Here is a 15,244-nt window from a genome sequence, read left to right on the forward strand (position 1 = left end):
TGGCTGGGACTCAGCTTCAAAATTCTAGAATCTTCTAGTCAATAAGCAACTGAAGCTTGCTGTGGGGGGCTTCTTGGAGCAGTCACCTTCGCAGAGGCAAGCAAGGGAGGCAGACAGTCTTCTACCCAAATCCACTGGCTTCCAAGTCAGCAGAAGGCTATAGCCATGCGTCGTAGACCTGCCACTTACGAGTTCAGTGACTGTGGGCGGGTTTCGTCACTTTTTAAAGGCTGTTTCCACCTCTGTGAGACGGTGATGACAGCAATATCCATCTCACAGACTTGTTCAGGGAAACAATTCAGGGCAAGCACATGGCAAGTAGAGAAAGTAACATTTTAGCTAAATTGTTAGAAGTAAATAAAGGAAGGAAGGAAAGTGTTGTAAGTAAATAAAACTGAAACTCTTGGGGGATGGGTGTAAAATTATTTGCATGTGTCAGAAATGAAGCAACATGTTGACCCAGGGCAGGGTTATTTCTTCATGAGTCTGAGACCTGTATTTCCTGTGCAGCTTCCTTCTGGAATCCTACAGTAGGTGAGGGGTGAGGCGGGAGTGGGGAGCTGACTGACCCAAAACCATAACCTTGAGCAGCCGCTGGGATGACAAGACAATAATTACAGCGATTAAGAGAGAGCTGTTTTGTCCTCTAGGGAGTTTGGTTCTTTCCTCCTCCTTCTCTGCCCAAATGTGCTACGTTTAGGGAAGAGAGTATCACACACCAGGCAGGGGCCCCACACAGCCAAACTGCAGGACATTATCAGCACTAGGATGGGACTTTGTTTCCTTCAGTATCTTTTGCTCAAGGGAGAGGGGAGCAGAGCACCTGGTTGACTCTCTCCAGGTGCTGGAATTTCATAGGTGGAAGCTTCCGGAAAGAGTTTGGCAGTATACAATTCCTGGGAGGTAGTTCTTTGCGAGACCACCCTTCGTTGGGCCTGCCTGATTTCAAAGGGCATGTGGAAACTCCCTTTGGTTCATTATGAAAAAAACACAGGCACAAAAAACACAAAGCACCCTGAAGTTCCTCTTTACGAAGGAAGTGGCATGAACTCGTCACCAGAGGCTAAAGAGCGGCTCTGGTTTGGACGGGCTTCTTTGGTGTCTGGCCGTCTCTGCCACGTCCCACATGCTCCCATCTAGCTTGGGATCCTCCTACTTATGTGGGAACCTGGTCTTCGAATCTAGTTTTCTTAAGCGTTTGCTTCAAGTACAGTTCTCAATCTCTTCTCCCTGCCTTCCTTTCCCCCAACTTCTGGTTTCTGCTTTTATCTGTGTTCAGTCTCATTTTTCTCGAGGTGTCCCCTGCTACTTCCTACTTCTCCCTGCTCATGCCCTCCGTTCAAAAGACTTCCCTAATCCAAGAACGAAATTAAGAGAACAGTTCACTTTACCGGAGTGTCAAAAAGGAAACAAGGGGCGCCTGAGTGGCTCAGTGGGGTAAGCCGCTGCCTTCAGCTTAGGTCATGATCTCAGGGTCCTGGGATTGAGCCCCGCATCGGGCTCCTTGCTCAGCAGGGAGCCTGCTTCTCTCTCTGCCTCTGTCTGCCTTTCTGCCTACTTGTGATCTCTCTCTCCGTATCAAATAAATAAATAAATAAAATCTTAAAAAAAAAAAAAGGAAACAAATACGAATCACGTTGACCAAGGAAGTTTGGGATCTGGACGCTGAAAACTTACAGAGCCTTGTTTAAAGAAATTAAAGAATTCCTCAATAAATGCAATGACATTCCCTGCGAATGGACTGGAAGATTTAATATTGTCAAGATGGCAATACTGGCCAAATTAATCTACAGAGCCCATGCATTTCCTTTCAAAATTCCAATTTGCAGAAAAGGAAGAGCTGGATCTAAAATTCACATGGAAATGCGAGGGGTCCCCAACAGCCAAATGAACCCCTAAAAAGGAGAACTAACTTGGAGGACTCACACTTCCTGATTTCAAAGCTTGCTACAAAGCTACACTAATGGAAGCAATGTGGTGCTGGCAAAAAGACAGACACAGAGATCAATGCAATAAAACTGAGAGTCCAGAAATAAACCCATACATCTACAGTCAAGGGATTTTTAACAAGGATTCCAAGACTATTCACTGGGCAAAGAAGAGACTTTTCTTTTTTCTTTAAAGATTTTATTTGTTTGTTTGATAGAGAGAGAGAGAGAGAGAGAGCGATCACAAGTAGGCAGAGAGGCAGGCAGAGAGAGGGGGAAACAGGCTCCCTGTTGAGCAGAGAGCCCGATGTGGGGCTCGATCCCAGGACCCTGAGATCATGACCTGAGCCGAAGGCAGAGGCTTCACCCACTGAGCCACCCAGGTGCCCCAAGAAGAGACTTTTCAATAAAGGGTGCTAGAACGACAGGTAGCCACGTGCAGAAAAAAATGAGTTTGTACCCCTACCTCACACCATATCCGAAAACTCAACTCAAAATGGATCAGAGACCTAAGTGCAAGAGCTGAAACTATAAAACACTTAGATGGGCAAATAAGTATAAATCTTCATGACCTTGGTTAGGCAGTGATTTCTTAAATGACACCAAAAGCACAAAGAACGAAAGAGAAATAAACTGGACTCCATCAAAATTAAAAACAGTTACGCATCCAAGAATGCCGACAAGAAAGTGAAAAGACAACCCACAGGCTAGCAGAAAATATTTGCAAATTGTGTATCTGATAAGGATCTAGTATCCTTAATATATAAAGATATATTATAACTCAACAATAAAAAGATAACTCAATTAAAAAATTGACAAAGGATTTGAATGAAAATAGATATATGTATTATATATTAAAATATATTAATTAAAATAATTTTTAAAAATTAAATTAAAATTTAATTAAAATTAAAAAATAATTAAAATATATTAAATATATTAATATATATTAAAAATACCAAATATATATAAATACCAAAGAAGATATACCAATGATCAAAAAGTACACGTAAAAATGGTCAACATCATTAGTCAGTAGAGAAATGCAAATCAAAGCATTGCAAAGTGAGATATCACTCCAAGTCCACTAAGATGGTAATAATAATAATCGGGGCACTTGGGTGGTGCAGTGAGTTGGGTGTCTGACTCTTGGTCAAAAGGCGTGGGTCGTGATCTCCGGGTTGTGGGACTGAGCCCCACATCAGGCTCCTGGCTCAGGGCTGTCTGTTTCAGAATCTCTCTCTCCCTCTCCCTCTGTCACTCCCACTCATGCTCTCTCTCAAATAAATAGTAAATAAACCTTTAAAAAATAATAATAAAAGAGAAATAAGTGTTGGTGAGGATGTTGAGAAATTGGAACTCTCATACACTATTGATGGGAATGTAAAATGATACAGCCATTGTGGAAATCCTTTTGGGACTACCTCGAGTAGTTAAAGAACTATCCAATAAGCCCAGCATTCCACTCCTAGATACTCAAGGGAATTGTAAACATGTATTTGCACAAAAACTTGTACACAAATGTTCATGGCAGCATTATTCATAATAGAAGACAGAAACAACCCAAATGTCCATGAACGGATGAACGGAATATACCATATATGGGAAGGATTACAGAATGGACTAGTATTCAGCCATCAAGAGGAATGAAACACGGATACATTTTTTTAAAAAAAGATCTTATTTCCTTGACAGAGAGAGTAAGTGAGCATAAGCAGGGGGAGCAGTGGAGGGAGAAGGGGAAGCAGGCTCCCCACTGAGAAGGGAGCCAGATGTGGGGCTTGATCCCAGGACTCTGGGATCATGACCTGAGCTGAAGGCAGAGGCTTTAACCCACTGAGCCACCCAGGCACCCAGAAGCACCGGTACCTGTTACAACACGAATGGACCTTGAAAACATGCCAAGTGAAAGAAGCCAGAAACAAAAACAGCAATATTATACAGCCCCACATAAATATGAAATATCCAGAACAGGCCAATCTGTAGAGACAGGAAGTAAATGTAATGGGTGCCTAGGGCTGGGGGAGGGGAGAACTGGGAGTGACCATTAATGGGTATGGAGTTTCTTTTTGGATGATGAAAATGTTCTTTAATTAGATAGGAGTCATGACTGCACAACACTGTAAATATACTAAAAACTGCTGAATCACATACTTTAAAATGGACGTTTTATGTTATACAAATTTTATCTCAAAAAAAAAAAAAAAAAAAGACTATCCCAGCAGGATTAGCGTCTTGAATCTCGCTAGCCAATCAGTAGAGAGAATCAGATTGCTCCAGGTAGGCTCGGGTACCCAGGATGGGACACAGGGTCACAGGGACCAGGCAGGGCTGAGGGGGATCCATCATTTCGGAGGGGGGCACAGTGTTCAGCAGAGAGGGGTATGGGTTGGGCAGTTGTCCTGAAAGATGTCTACTTTAAGTATATATAAAAAAAACCCAGCATTAAAGAGAATTTTAGGGAAAAAAACCCACCCATAATTCAAGCATCTTAATTACGACAGTCTGTATTTCTGCAAATCCTTATTTGTCCATAGGCCAACATATTTTTCAGAGTTGTAATCACTGTGTTTGTGCTGTTTATTTCCTGTTTTTTTTTCATTTCCCATCATACCACAAACATATCCTTCGCTTCTAAATCACCTTCATAATTATCCTTTTTAATGGCTGCATAACATTCAATTGAGTTGATGTACCATAATGTCTTAATCACTTTGCCATTTCTGGATATTTACACGGTCTCTAATTTTTTTCTATTATGTATATATCAATTACACTGCAGGAAATACTTCCATGCATACTGATGTTTTTTACTGGAGTTGCCCAAATTAACTTAAAAAAGACCAAATAGGATAAATTTCCTCAGGAAATGGCAAACTAGCCGAAGAGCCTAGAAAGAAAAGAGACTCATCGAGTCCCTGGTGCTAGCTGGCAACGCCGTCATGGTTCCCAGACCCCATTCCCCCCCAGCAAAGCCCCTGTTCTCTCCCCCCTGCTGTGTTAATGCCTCTCTAGCCCTCAGATGGTTCCCTGAAGTTGTCTGTGCTATGAATATGCTAATGTAGATTTGCCTCTGCATTTGGGCTGTATTCTGGTGTTTTTTGTTTTTTTTTTTAAAGATTTTACTTATTTACTTGACACAGAGAGGGAGAAAGAGAGAGAGAGAGAGAGAGATCACAAGTAGGCAGAGAGGCAGGCGATGGGGGTGGGGAGCAGGCTTCCCGCCGAGCAGAGAGCCAGATGCAGGGCTCGGACCCAGGACCCTGAGATCATGACCTGAGCCGAAGGCAGAGGCTTAACCCACTGAGCCACCCAGGCGCCCCTCGGGTTGGTTTTTGCTGTTACGCTGTGCTAGGAACATCTTCAGACCAGTCTCTTAGTCCTGGAGTGCACGTACAAGGATGTGTCTAGGTGACACACAGCCGTGACACCGCAGACATTGGGGGAAGGGTCATTCTTTGGATGCCGGGGGGTATCCTTTGCTCTGTAGGATGTTTAGCAGCATCTCCGGCCTCTACCCACTAGATGCCAGCCGCCCGCCCCACTGCAACCACCAGACGTCTCCAAATACTGCCACGGTCCCCTGGGGGACACGACTGCCCTCCTGCTGCTGAGACCCACGGCTGTGGACTAGCGCTGCTTACATTCTGCTATACTTTACAATCACGTGGGGGAGTTTTAATAAGATATCCAGGTCCAGACTGCATCAGGTCCGGTTACATCAGAGCCCGGGCGCATGCTGCTGGCCCTGTGTCCTCACATCGCCTGGAATCACTTGGGGGCTTTAAAAAATACTGACGCCTGGGCTGTCCACCCAGAGTTTCTGGTTTGATTGCGCTGGAGGCCGGTCCAGGCACCCGGACTTTACAGAGCGGAGACTTCAGGAAATCTGACATGCAGCCCCACTGGAAACCACTGGGGCCAGCGCCTGAGAGGGAAACTGCTGGCCTGCAAGGGTCCCATTAAGCTAAGTAACAACCAACTGCTTCCCACCACGTTTTCACGCGCGTCTGCCTCCCTCCCCTGATCCGTGCCTCCAACGCAGCTCTGTGAGGGCTGGATCTGTGTCTCCTTTATTCTTCCATTCCTGTGGCCTAACCCAGCACCTGGCACATGGTAGTGCTTAACGTGCATCATGTGTATTTGCTGTGGAACGACCGGAAGTAGGCTGTGATCTGGTTGCAGGTGAAAACCACCTTGGCCTTGGAGCTGACAGCAAAGAAGCAGAATCACGGTTCCCCAGGGATGGGGTCAGGCGCACGCTCCGCAGAGCCAAGCTAAGAAACGTGGCTAATATCAGCACCGCTGACTCTGGATGCTACTTTCTGGGCAAGTAGCAACTGGGCAAGCGCAGGCAGCCACACGGTCCTCCTTGCTGGCTGAAGGGGCGCCAGGAACCAGAGGCTCAGGGCGCTGGAAGAGGAGTCAGAGCTTTGATGGGGCGGCCCGGGCAAAGAGAAGCGAACAGAGATGGGAGGGAAGGGACCCCGCTACCATTCCATGCTTGGTAAACGGATGTCCCCCCAAATATGTCCAAGTCCTCCTCCCCGGAGCCTGTGGTCATGTTAGGTCACACGCGCAACGGGGAGGTAAGGCTGGAGATGGGACTGAGGTTGCCGAGCGGCCGACCCTGAGATGGGGAGACCGTCTGAGTTCTCCCGGTGGAGGAGGGAGGCGGCAACGCCAGAGCTGAAGAAATTTGAAGGTGCTAATGGAGGAAGACGGAGGAAGACGGAGGACGGGCCGAAGGTCAAGGACTCTGGGTGCCTCGAGAAGCTGGGAAGATCAGAGTCTCCCCGGGAGCCTCCAGAAGGGGGGCAGCCCTGCCTGTCAACACCGTGATTTTTTAGTCCCGGGAGAATAGGGTTGGACCTCAGACCTCCGGAACTCTCAGAGGATGAACCCATGCTGCTTTCAGCAGGAACTTGGCAGAGACGTTACAGCAGCCACAGGAAACGTACACACCATCGGAGGTTTGCTTTGTTTGCTTCAAAAGGAAATGTAATGGGAAAAATACATTTTCTATCAAACATGAGCCTCTATTAATAGGAAGAATCGTTAATGCTTGGTACTGAACTCACTGGGTGCCAGACGCTGTCCTACACGCTCGTGGAAACTCATTCATTTAGCTCTCACAAAGCTCTGAGAGGTAGGCTCGATCTTCAGCTGCGTTTTTACTGAGGAGGTAAACTGAGGCACGGGGAGGCAAAGCAACTTGCCCACGGTTACCCAGGCAGTCTGGGTCCAGTGTCCACGTGACAAACTGCCCCACTCGTGACTGGTTACTCAAAGGTCAGTTTCTTGGGGTAGCGGCTGCCCTTCTAGGGATGCAGTGGGACAGCCACAGGGCTCTGGTGTGGAGAGGAGCAGGCTTGTGTTACCACAGCACAAACCAGCTTCTGCGTCAGGCAGGTGAGGTCTCAAGCGATGGTCTGTCTAATGAGCTGGGAGACCCAGGCAGGTCACCTAACTTCTCTGAGCTTTGGCTTCCTTGCTGGAGAACAACGCAACTCTACCTTAAAGGGTGGACATTTCAGGAACATGAGGAAAGAAGTACAAGAAAGCACTCAGTAGGGGCACCTGGGTGGCTCAGTGGGTTAAAGCCTCTGCCTTCGGCTCAGGTCATGATCCCAGGGTCCTGGGATCGAGCCCCGCGTTGGGCTCTCTGCTCAGCGGAGAGCCTGCTTCCTCCTCTCTCTCTGCCTGCTTCTCTGACTACTTGTGATCGCTGTCTGTCATATAAATAAAGAAAAAAATCTTAAAAAAAAAAAGAAAGAAAGAAAGCCCTCAGTTAGTGGATTTCCACTTCTTGCCCCGGCCCGCTGCTGCCGAGCAGGAGAGCGGCTAAGTGGTGGAGACAGAGGATGCGGAGTCTTAGGTCCTGTGTTCAAGTCCTAAGCCGCCACTTGTCACCAGAGGGAAGGTACTTTCCCTCCTTTGCCTCTGCTTCCTCATCTGTAAAATGGGTGTGGTGGCGACAGCATCCTTCAGAGAGCGCTAGTGGAAACGGACCGGGGTATCGTGTGTAATGTTCTCGGCAAAGCTCTGGAGACTCCAGAACTCAGGGGGCATTGGTCCTTCCGCTTGCCTGACGGGGAGGAAGGAGCAGTGGGGGTGGGGAGGGAGGCAGGGACCCTGAGGGAAGGGCCGAGGGGGGCAGGGGGAGGCACGGAGCCTGAGAACCAGGCGTTGCCAAGAGCTGGTGCTTCAGCTGAGCCTGGTAGGGACAGTCCCCAGCCTATGCTGTGGTCATGCAAAGCTGAACAGAGAAAGGGAGGAGAGGAGAGAGAGACAGAGAGACAGACAGACAGACAGACAGAGCAGCTGCCCTGCAGCTCCTCCGCTCCTGTCCTGCTTTAACTCCAGGCCACGCATATGGCAGGTCTGGGGACCACGATGCCAAGTGACAAGTATCAGCTTATAAAACGCTATTATACCACACTTCTATTTTTATTTCCTAAAAAGCATTCGAAAAGAAAAAAAAGTTCATCAAAATGTTGATAGTAGTTATTTCTGGCGGATGACTTTTCTTTTTTTTTTTTTTTAAACTGTCTTTTTTTTTCCCATTTTATTTATTTTTTCAGCGTAACAGTATTCATTCTTTTTGCACAACATCCAGTGCTCCATGCAAAACGTGCCCTCCCCATTACCCACCACCTGTTCCCCCAACCTCCCACCCCTGACCCTTCAAAACCCTCAGGTTGTTTAAAAAACTGTCTTTTAAATATGTTTTCAGTTGCCTGAATTTTTTTGGCCTGAAATGAAAAAAATATATGACAGTGAGCACGCATGACTTTTAATAATAAGAAAAAGCCGTATCTTCCCCCATTTCCATTTTGGATGGAGAAGAAGAAGCTGTATTTATCGAGCTCATAATGCACGCATCTTCGAGAAAGCTATGGTTCATCCTCCGTTAGATGCGATTTGATGCCATGAACCTTTGGAGAGCGTCTCCTGTGTGCCAGGCTCTCGGCCCTGGTGTGACAAGGACCCATAAAGCAAGCTCCCGCCTCCAGAGAGCTCCCAGTGGCCGGGCCACCACTTCTAGCATTTAGAAATGTCTCATGTTTTCTGCCTTAATAACTGTACTAAATATAATTCAATCTCTTCCTGATAATTCCGTGTTCTCACCGAGACCCGAGTTACATTGAAATACTTTCGTTGAAGATAAATTCCTATGCATGGCACGGTTAGCATGTTTCTGCAGCACATGGGGTCACTTATCCTAGGACTAAGTGGCCTCCGTCATCACAGTGATAATATTCACCCTGGATCACCGACTATAGGCCGGGGAGGGGCTCCGCCTTTCATTCGCTGGGTTTCATTGAATTCTCAGATGACTTCCTCATGGAGGGGCTTAGTTTTCCCATTTTACAGATGAGAAAACTGAGACTCGCACAGGTTATGTAATTTGCCCGAGGCCATACAGCTAGTCAGGGGACGTGCCAAGATTTGGACCCATTCCAGCTGACTGCAAGGCATAAGTCGTACGTCTCCATGCTGAGCCATGGGCTGCTGTGGGCTCTCTGTTCCCAAGACAGCGTTAAGGATAACTCCTGTCCTCCTGTCGGTCCACCATCTAGCTGATCCCCACCAAGGGCGGGGCCCAAGTCCCCTCCCCTTGAGGCTGAGTAGGCTTATGTGTTCCCCACTACCACTGGGGTCGCTGCCTGCAAAGAAACGTAGAGCGATCTCAACCCCTTCCTTCCCTCTCTTCCTCCCTTTCTTTTTTAAAAGGTTATATATAGAGAGAGGGAGAAACAGAGAAATGCAAGCAGGAGTGGAGGCAGGTAGGGGTGCAGAGAGAGAATCCTAAGCAGACGGGGTGCTGAGTGCAGAGCCTGACGCGGGGCTCAATCTCAGGACCCGAGACCATGACCTGAGCTGAAACCATGAGTCATGTTAACGGACAGCGCCATCTGGGGCGCCCCGTCGAAACCACTGTCTAATTAAATGGTGGTGAGGATCCATTCTAAGACACCCTGCAAATATTTGTTGATTAGAGAAACGGAAAGCGCTTCTGAGACCTGGGATTTGGTTTATGAGACTAAGAAACTCAGAATGATGAAGGCTCAAATGTCGAAGAGACGGAGAGGATTTTCACGTGGGCTTCCGACCAGCGTCTGCCTACCAAGGTAGGATGCAAGCGATGCTGGGAGAGAAAGTTGTCCTGGCATCTCCTCGCCCCTGCCCGCCCCCATCTGGACACGGGCCATGATCTCTCTCTCTCTCTTTTATTAAAGATTTTTATTTGAGAGAGAGAGAGAACACAAGAGCGGGGAGGGCCAGAGGGAGAAGCAGACTCCCCACTGAGCAGGGAGCCCAATGCGGGCTTGATCCTGGGTCTCCAGGATCGTGACCTGAGCGGAAGGCAGACGACTAAGCAACTGAGCCACCCAGGCGCCCTCATGATCTCTTTAAAAAGGAAGGGATGCAAAGAGAAAGAAAGGAAGAGAAAAGGGATAAAGAGGCACGGGGCAGTGCCAAGTTCACGCTCAGGAGCGAGGAGACCCCAGGCCAGGGCCGCTGGTCTCAGGGGCGCCCTTTTGTCTGCGCTGGGCTCGGGGTCCTCATCTCTATATGTACAATAACACGCGCGCCTCCCTGACTGCGTTGTTGGATGAGATATGAGATACCAGGTGACACAGAATGACATACTGAGACACACACGTGAGTCTTCTTGCATTAAAGTACTTTACACTCGGAAGCTTTGCTCATCGGAAATTAGGAGGAAGAGGCCTTTCTTGTTGTAAGATCACTTATCCTACAGCGGAGCAAGCGGATATGGCGGCTGAAAACGGGGAGGTTGTGAGCTGCCATTGCCTGGGTGCGAACCCCCTCTTTCCCGAGTGCGCACACCTTGGTCGGCAAAGCCGTTGGCAGAATGTCTGCAGTCGTACGTGCGTGTCCCATCTGCCCCAGCCGTTCCCTCCCAGGTCAACAGCACACAGAAGGGCTCACACATGTTCACGGAAAGACTCACACCGGCATGTTCGCAGCAGCCCAAGTTTTAAGACCGGGGCGCTACCCAAATGCCCAAAATATTGGTTTTTCTACTGCCGCGTAACAAATTGCTACAAAACGAGTGACTTAAGCTGACATACCTTTTGTAGCTCGCAGTTTCTGGGAGCCAGGAATCTGGGGACGGACCTTGCTTCTGGATCCTGCAAAGCTCCAATCCAGGCGTCTGCTAGGCGGAGCTCTCATTTCAAAGCTCAGGTAGGAAGGGCTCACGTCCAAGCTCCTGTGGGGTCAGAATTTATATCTTTGATTGTCAAACCGGGGGCCGAGTTTCTGGTTGGCTGTCAGCTGGAGGTCAACCCTCGTCCCTGGAGGCTTCCCTCGGCCACAGGTCCTACCTAGGCTTGCCACAGGGGCCTCCCCAAAATGCCACTGCTTCACGAAAGCCGGAAAGGGGGGAGTCTCTTTGCCAAGTGGAGGTCACAGTACTCTGTAATCATGGCAGTGAATCCCATTGCCCTCGCTGTGTTCTGTGGGCTACAATCACATCACACACCGTGCCCACTCCCGAGGGGAGGGAGCCCACCGAGGCACGAAAACCCGGGGGGTGGGCATCATGGGACCGCCTTAGAGTCTGTCCATCCCAGCAATGGTGCGGTGCGTAAGGTGTGGACCGTCACACCACGAACTACTCTCCAGTAGTGAGAATGAGCCACCCCGACCCCATTTGCAGCCCGGGCGACTCTCCCGACACAGTACGACGTGAAAGGAACCGTCGCGAATGAGTACGGGCTGTGCGATCCCGTCACATGACACTCAGAACTGTCAACACCAAGGTCTGCTGGTAGAAGCCAGCGCGGTGGTTCCTTGGGGGTCGGGGCTGAGATGCGAGGGGGCTGCGGGGCGGGGGGAATCCTGTTCTGTGTCTTCATCTGGATGCTGGGTACAGGGCTGTGTTCACCTACTGATCTCGGTAACTCATCACGGAAGTTTCTCTGTATTTATATCTTTTTTTTTTTTAAAGATTTTATTTATTTATTGGACAGACAGATCACAAGTAGGCAGAGAGGCAGGCAGAGAGAGAGGAGGAAGCAGGCTCCCCGCTGAGCAGAGAGCCCGATGTGGGGCTCGATCCCAGGACCCTGAGATCATGACCTGAGCCAAAGGCAGCGGCTTAACCCACTGAGCCACCCAGGCGCCCCTCTCTGTATTTATATCACGCGTCAGAATCTTCAAATAATGGACGGAAGAAGAAGTAGAAAACATCAGGAGTCGTGGGTGACGGTGAGACGACAGGAAAGGAACCATCATCACCCCCCAACCCTCTCCTCCCCCAAGGCACCTTGAACTTGGTTCTCCAAGTCTTCACGGGTCATATAATTCTTCCCTAGCGTAACGGTAGGTGGTAGTTTGCTCCTGCATTCAAAGTAAAATTGGCACTCCAAACCACGTCCTCCACAACCCTTCAGTTCTGACCCATCTGGTTCCATCATTTCGTCCCCGGCTGCCTCCCCCCTCCTTGCTCCGAGGCCACAGCCACAGTTGGCATCTCTTAGCCCCTCTCCTGTGCCAGGCTCTTTCCACTTTCTGACCTCTGGGCATTTGCACAGGCTTCTCCTCATTCCTCCGCTGGCTGGCTCCCTGAGAGGCGGATCCCCAGTAGGCTACCTCCCTCGCCCTGCCACCTCCCTCCCCTCGCCTCCCTTCCTTCCTCTGTCCCAGCCTTTGTTTCCATCAGAACGCCCCTCACAAATAGGTGCTTATTATTTTTGAATGATTTTTGTCTCTCCTCCCCATGAAGATGGAGACTTCCTGGAAGCAGGGTCCCCACGTGTCCCCGGTCTACCGGGGTCTGGGCAGAGCCGAGCCCAGACCAGGTGTTTCGGGAAGCTCTCTAGCATCTCCCAGCTCACATGCCCCGTGAGAGAGGTAGCCCAGGTGCTCTAAGGATCTCAACTCCGTTTCCAGATTTGGAGGCAGACGTGTAGCCCTGATCCAATCAGCAAAGGCCAGGGGAGTGGAGGTCCCTCTGCCTTCTGAAGGCGATGAGTGCGGATGTAGGAAGGGCCCTGGGGACACCTCTAGAACGTCCCATTGCCTGTGCCCGCTCCTCGCCTACCTGTTCAGGTCGGGTTTCTTCGGTGAAACTGACACTGTTCCTATGTCTTCTCTTCCTGGGAGGCAACCAGGGTGGCTGATGTCATGTGCACATGACCTCTTTGCTCCATGGTCTCTGCAGCATTGGATGGAGACGGAGGCGAGGTGCTGTCACCACGGGATGGGACTGCAGTGGCTGAATGGGGATTTCTGACAGGTGCAGGGCCGAGAGAAACAGCTCCGTGCTACTGCCCCTCGAAACTATAACCCCTGGAGGATTTTACTAGTTACCAAGCACATTTAGATACGGCCTTAAGAAACATATACTGGCAAGGTCTTTGGGGAGAAGGATAATATACGATCGTGAAGCTGGGCAGCTGGGGATGCCCGGCTCGCTCAGGGCCCCTTCACAGAAGCTGGGCAGATCTGCTTTTTTTTTTGTTGAAGGTTTTATTTATTTACTTGACAGAGGGAGAGAGATCAGAAGTAGGCAGAGCAGCAGGCAGAGAGAGAGAAGGGGAAGCAGGCTCCCTGCTGAGCAGAGAGCCCGATGTGGGGCTCGATCCCAGGACCCCGGGATCACAACCTGAGCCAAAGGCAGAGAGGCTTAACCCACTGAGCCACCCAGGCAGCCCCAGATCTGCTCTTTGCGCTGAAATTTAATCCCAGGGGTGGGTTTTTCCAAAACGGAGGGACAAATGGCAGAAGCGAAAAGGAAAAGGAGCCACGCCACCATAGGGGGCATTCTCTTTTCTGGATGACGCCCTCCCTCTATGCTTCCAGCTGCCAAAGCACAGGCTGCCCCAAACAAGGGCATCGGTTCGGGTCACAAACAGTGGGGCGCGGCCGCCAGAGGGACTGTTTTCAAATTGTCAACTACTGCTTTACACGCTCCTGCTCCGAGCCTGCCAACACCCTTGTTCACTCGGAACAGATTTTCAGCCGTGGTTCAAAGTCACAGCATTTGAGGTTTGCAGGCATCGCGAGTTAGGTCCCAAGTAACTTGATACTTACTGTGAAAAGTTAAAATATAGCTGTTGGCAGATCACTGAAGCATCTTTTAAATTGGAAATTTCTAAAAGTTATATGTATTTATCATACGAGATGAGCAGGGACTGATCTCCAGTGACAAAAGGCGGAACAGTGGTTTACATCTCTGAGGGACGTGTGTTCACTCACTGGGAAGAGAGCATTTGGGGATGTCGGGAAAGTTCTGCATTTCTTTTCTTTCTTTCTTTTTTTTTTTTTTTAAGATTTTTAAAAATTGATTTGAGAAGGAGAGAGCACAAGCAAGGGGAGCTGCAGGCAGGGGGAGAAGCAGGCTCCCCACTGGGCAGGAGGCCTGACACTGGGATCCATCCCAGGATCAGGCCCGAACCAAAGACAGACAGGTGACCCCACTGAGCCGCCCAGGCACCCCACGTTCGTCATTTCTGAGTGGATGACACAGACGCCTATTTATGTGACAGTCCTACCCCTGTACCCTTAGGATGTGTGCTCTGTAGTCCAATCAAAACCAGGGCTTTGAAGTTATTCACGTGTGAATTGTCACGTCGCTCTCACTTGCCTTCCGAGAAACTGCCCTGGGGTGGGGTGAGAAGGAGGAGGGGAGAAGGCAGAGGTTGCGTGTGGAATCGCACAGAAGCTTAGCGCCGCCTGAGGCCGTTCTGACGGGGAAACCCCGCCAGGTCCCTCTGCTAAATACCTGCAATTGCAGCCTGGGGTCTGGAGAACGGGCAGGGTGGGGTGACAACACCCTTCCCAGGACCCTTTATGATGTGGCCCCTGCGGACCCCGTGACACCATCACTACCCCCGCCCCCAACTGTAAAAGAATCCATTTCCGTTGTTCTAAATTGCTCACCACTATGCTTGCCGTTACTTGTGGCAGTGGCCACGGGAAACGAACATGAGGACTCTAACGACCGCTTTCGTAAAATTGTCACATGTCCCCTGTCCCCTCTTTCCCCTTCTTCTGTCTGCCTTCAACAAGATACCCATCCACAGAAACCAACTCAAAATGGATTAAAGAGGGGCACCTGGGGGGGGGGCTCAGTGGGTTAAAGGCTCTGCGTTCGGCTCAGGTCATGATCCCAGGGTCCTGGGATCGAGCCCCACATCCGGCTCTCTGCTCAGCAGGGAGCCTGCTTCCTTCTCTCTCTCTCTCTGCCTGCTTCTCTGCCTACTTGTGATCTCTGTCTGTCAAATAAATAAATAAAATCTTTAAAAAAAAATGGATTAAAGACCGGGAAGGAAGAG

Source organism: Meles meles, chromosome 19 (assembly GCF_922984935.1).
Source record: "Meles meles chromosome 19, mMelMel3.1 paternal haplotype, whole genome shotgun sequence".
Classification (NCBI taxonomy): Eukaryota; Metazoa; Chordata; class Mammalia; order Carnivora; family Mustelidae; genus Meles; species Meles meles.